The sequence below is a fragment of the Astatotilapia calliptera genome, chromosome 3 (genome assembly GCF_964374335.1).
Source record: "Astatotilapia calliptera chromosome 3, fAstCal68.1, whole genome shotgun sequence".
Taxonomy (NCBI): domain Eukaryota; kingdom Metazoa; phylum Chordata; class Actinopteri; order Cichliformes; family Cichlidae; genus Astatotilapia; species Astatotilapia calliptera.
Window position 1 is genome coordinate 46,633 of NC_137424.1, and position 6,000 is coordinate 52,632.

Sequence of the window (6,000 nt, forward strand, 5' to 3'; positions counted from 1 at the left end):
TTTTTTGCTTCTATTTGGACTTCTTTAATTCTGTAGCAAGCCAGCCTGAAGAAGGTTTATCAAAAACCGAAACGTCGCGACTTCGGCTTGCTTTGTATGTATATATTTTCTGATTTATCTAGGTTGAGCAATAATAAAACGCTCAGTAACCATAAGTCAGTAGTACGAGTGATCCGTTAGCATAGAACCACCCAGCACTATCAGCACGGTCAAGAGTGACCACACGATACTGCTAAGGACATTAGTGGACACAACCATGCCCACATTTGCTATGGATGAACAGTGGACCGTGGTTCGGCGGCGCGGGGACCGGAGAGGAGATCGCGGCTGGACGGCCAGGACTGGCAGACGCAGATCGCCCCGACAGAACATTTCTCCATCTCGGGACAGCCGGAGGACGTATGCATCGGTCGTGAGAGGTGAGCACCGCTACGGCGATCCAGATCTCTTCCACGCACCTCAGCGGAGCCGAATGAGAGAACGACCGGCAACAGACCGCTACGCAGCCCGACAGGCAAGGTGGACCGGACGGGACCGCCGATTTGAACAGATAACAACTCGGGACAATTGGGACCAGAGAGGAGATCGCAGCTGGACAGCTGGGGCGAGCAGACGCAGATCGCCCCGACGGAGCATTTCTCCACCTCGGGACAGCCGGAGGACGTATGCATCGGTCGTGAGAGGTGAGCACCGCTACGGCGATCCAGATCTCTTTCACGTACCTCAGCGGAGCCGAATGAGAGAACAACCGGCAACAGACCGCTACGCAGCCCGACAGGCAAGGTGGACCGGACGGGACCGCCGATTTGAACAGATAACAGCTCAGGACAATTGGGACCAGAGAGGAGATCGCGGCTGGACAGCTGGGTCGAACAGACACAGATCGCACCCCGGACGGGACCGCCGATTTGAACGGAGGACAACTCAGAATAATCGGTACGTAAAACCCGCCCGAACTGAACGAGTTGGACCCCCTACCAACAAAATATTATCAGATGACCCTGATTTTTCTGCGAAGGTTCGCATTATGCACAGACTAATTAAAGCGGTGCACCATTTGAAAAATGTGGCAAGTGACAATTATCCTCCCTCTTTGAATAAAGTGGCCCACAACCTAATGACTGTGATTAAGCCAGCCATTCCCAACAAAATAACACAGACTAAGATTGAGGGAAACGCGAGGAACTGGGCGCATACAGCCATTTCGATCCTTCGAGATCACTATACTGAGACCATTGAGAGGGAAATAAAAACACTTTCTGAGTTCCCTACACAGGATTGGGGGGGGCCATTCGAGATCGCAACGTCCTGGGCCAAGAGGAACCTGGGCCGTCGCCTGCAACCCGAATCCCTGGAGCAGGCTCGAGCAGAGATTATGGTAAAGATGGCTGAGCTCAGAGCAGCCACTACAACGGTGGAGACGACTACTGCCAGCGACCCCGTGGAACAACCACAGGAGGACGAGAGAATGAGACAACTAGACATTATTGAACCCCCTGCTGAGGTAACACAACAAACTGTTTCACACACACAACACATCCAACCTCAGACCGGGACCGGCCGCAGGATAATCGTTTCTGCACAGGTCCATGAGCCACCTGCAAAGATCATCACATCCAAAACAACGACGGCAACGATGACAGACCACGTCAGGGGGGATTGGTCACCCTTTTCTGAGAGGGAGGAAGAAAAAGAGAGCGAACCGACACTCACCACTCCTCCGGAGATTCCACAAGCGCCAGAATCCACTCCGGCGGAATCCACTCCGGCAGAAACCACTCCGGCGGCACCGAGGGACCAGAGGGTGATGAAAATCCCCGTCGCACTGCAAGATACTCCAATCCAGGAGATATCACCTTCCCCCTCCATCCAGCCACCACAACCTGTGGAGGAGATGAACACTGAGGTACTGGACCTCACACAGGGGGAATCCACCCCCCAAAAGACAAAGCAGGATAACAGAGCTACAGTGGCCAAACCACAACCAGTGACTCACCTGGGCCCACGTCGCAGCAGCTTGGACAGACTGAACTGCTGTGTACAGACTCGACTCCAAATGATAACAGCGGAGGAATCGCCTTCATCGTCTTCTCCTCCTTCACCAGCCTCATCAGAGCAGCAGGTGCGGACCCCAACGAGACACCCCAACACCCGCAGGAAACTGAAAGATTGGCATCTACACATCAAGGAGCAGTGGATCATCGTCGGCGACTCCAATGTCAGCAGACTTCCTCCTTTTGCAACTGACAGCCTGCAGATCGACAGTTTCCCGGGAGCCAAATGGTGGCATGCAGAGAATCTGCTGGAGAGAGCCACCACTGACACATCAGTGACAACACTGGTCCTGTCCTTTGGGATTAACAATAGATCACAAAGGGACAAAAATGTGCCAATATTGGAGCTGAAAAGGGCACTGAGAGCAGCTCGAGAAAAATTCCCTGAGGCTGACATTTTTGTGCCTGAGATTAACTTTTCTTCTGCCCTTCCTCAGGTGGAACAGGACACATTACTGCACCTGAATGCTTTCATTACAGGTTTAAAGAACCACATCCCAGCTCTCACTCCAGACATTTTCACCACGGAAGGTGATGACATTCATTGGTCACATGGTACATCTGAAGCCATGTTACAACACTGGGAAATGTACTTAAACGGGGAATCCCCATAAGCCTATTTAACCGGCAGGGGAAAGGTGATGTAAATGTGGTAAATGTTGTAGATGGTTTTATGAACTTGTCCAAGACATTTCAGCCTTCCACTGCCCAGCGGACCCTACTGAATAGGGGCCTGACTTTTATCCCCACAAAAGGGTACAATAAAAATTTGCGATTACAGTGTAAATATGACATTCAACAGTACCATAGACGAATCAAATTGGCTGCATTTTATGGGGATAAAACTGAGACTGAACCCCAACCTTTCACTCCAAAATCAGAATGGTCTCCGTCCATTGCCCAGCTTCCACCTCAGATCGGCACCTTGATAAAAGCAGATTATGAGTATTTCCATAATCAATTTCATGTAGAACGTATTAAACCTAATTTGACAACAGAAGAAACAAGGGCCCTGACAGAACTGAAAGAAAACAAACAAATTATTATAAAACCAGCGGACAAAGGAAGCGCGGTTGTAATTCTGGACAGAGAACAGTACTTGGAGGAAGGTTATAGACAATTGAATGACAGAACATACTATTTGAAACTTAAAAAACCCATTTTTCATGACACAATACCTATGGTGGAAAAAATCATTAACATTTTACACCAGAAGAAATTCATAAACGTAAAACAAAGGAACTATTTACTGGGGTCCGCTGAACCAAGGGGAAGGCTCTTCTACATGCTACCGAAAATCCATAAAGACCCGACAAAATGGAGTGTCCCCTTTCAGGTGCCCCCGGGAAGACCAATTGTCTCTGACTGTGACAGCGAAACTTACCACACAGCAGAGTATTTAGACTATTTTTTGAATCCTTTATCCACAAAACATGCAAGCTACATTAAAGACACATATGATTTTGTGGATAAAGTGAAACGAATAGAAGTCCCCAGTGATGCCTTTCTGTTTTCCATAGATATTGATAGCCTTTACACAAACATTGACATTGGTGAAGGCATTGACTCCATTAAGAGGGTCTTTCAAAGATACCCGAATAAGAAAAGACCGGAAAAGGAATTATTACAACTGTTAGAAATAAATCTTATAAGGAACGATTTTGAATTCAATGGTGACTTCTATCTACAGATTAAGGGGACGGCCATGGGGAAAAAGTTTGCCCCAGCATATGCGAATATCTTCATGGCAGAGTGGGAGACCTCTGCACTAGATAAGTGCATCAAAAAACCGCTGTACTACTATCGCTTTCTGGACGATATCTGGGGAGTTTGGCAGCATTCTGAGCAGGATTTTGAGGTGTTTTTGAAGACTTTAAATGACCATAATGCCTCTATTAAGCTCAAATCAACCATCAATAAAACTTCTATTGATTTTCTGGATACGACCACATTCAAGGGCCCAAATTTCCTCAATGACCACAAATTGGATATTAAAGTTTTTTTTAAACCTACAGATACACATGCCCTGCTATTTAAAACCAGCTTCCACCCCAAACACACATTTGCAGGGATAATTAAATCCCAACTATTGAGGTTCCACAGAATCTGTACACAACAGACTGATTTTGGAGCTGCGGTCAAAATTCTATTCTCGGCTCTCTCCAATAGGGGGTACTGTTGGTCTTTCTTAAGGAAATGCTTTAACTCCTTCCTACATACCAAACCAGTGGATGTGTCTCCTCTACTTCCAGTGGTCATCACCTATGCTCCTTGCACCTGTAAAATGGTCAGAGTTATTAAAAACAACTTCCAGAAACTGACTCAGAATGTACAGCCACTTCAGAATTACAGGGTCATTGCAGCCTTCAGGAGACATAAAAACTTGGGTGACCTCCTCATTAGGGCCCAGATCTCACCTGTCTCTGAGCCCGGGCGCAGAACCCAGGGGCAATTTTTCCAGCACCGCAAATGGGTACGCAGTCACTCCAATGGTACTGTTTTCCAATCAGTGTGCAAAGGGACCCCGAAATCCAAGAACTGTGTATATTTAATTACATGTAAAAAGTGTGGAATCCAGTATGTGGGGGAAACAGGGAACACACTTTTAACTAGATTTACCCAACACAGACACAATATTACACAAAAAAAGAACACTCATACTTACCTGGTAAAGCACTTTTTACTCCATGGCTGGGCATCTGTCACAGCGACGGCAATCCAGGTGAATTCGAGGTGGACAACACAGCAGAGGAGGAGAGCGGAGAGAATCTGGATGGCCAAATTGGATACAATTTATCCAAAAGGCCTTAATGAGAAGGGATTTGGAAGGAGTTAATCCCAGAGATTGTATATAGTTACTGTATCACATTCTGATTTATTATTACTGTCTCTCATATTGTATATTCCAGCTCTTTGTAAAAATTAACTGGGGAACAGACTACCCCTGCAACTGGCCCTAATCCTAACCTTAGTGGACCCTATACAAATATTAATTCCGGCCCTAAACCTAACCTAATCCCTAATGGGACTGAATATTCCCCTACCCCTGGGATGGGCCCTAAACCTAACCTCAGTAGACCCAGTGCAGAGTGTGTTTTGGGCCCTAAACCTAACCTTAATTTACTCTGCACAGGGTGGGATTTGATCCCCAGTTCCAACCTTCCCCTGCTCTTCTTTACCTCTCCTCCCTCCACCTTTTAACCCCATCCACGGGATCCCACCTTACAGCTCCTTTGAGTGAGGTTGGGGTAATCCTGGACACCCGAGATGGGAACAGGTACGGTCTGTGCATTGGAGCCCGGCCCCCTTCGGGGTCCGTGCTCCCAATTTTGATCTCCCCTAACCGGCCTGTGCCGCCTGTCCGCCCACTTGGGTTCTCCGGGACCCCCACCTTACGTTGTTCCACCCTAAAAAAGGAAAAAGAGATTAATACACTTATCATTGTACAATATGACTACATTGATGTGATAGACTGCTTATCTCTGTTCTCTTATAGGAGCCAGGATAACCTTTTAACCCCTGCATGAGCTGAGGGATGTTTGAGTTCACGGATTTATTGTCTGGAACTATCAATTTACAGTGTACCATTTCCTTGTTATGTATATACCGACTGTGATTGCTCATGGAATTATTGGTACAAACTCACTTTACAGACAATATGTTGTTAGCCTGAAATGTTTCTTTGGTGGATGAGATACCACATGGAATATTGTACTGCATAATATGATACATGACTGTAAACTGCATATCTCCATATGATGAAGAGACTATTGTCAGCTGGCTTCCACACCCATATGCAAATGAAAAAAAGTTTTTTATGTGTGTGCCGCTGACATTCAATATTCCAGAGGTCCATGAAAGCAGCAGGTGTGGGTGCGACCAATCAGAACCCCGATCTCACATGGAATTTTGAACTGAACTATGTGTGGGCCACTGATTGGTGCGA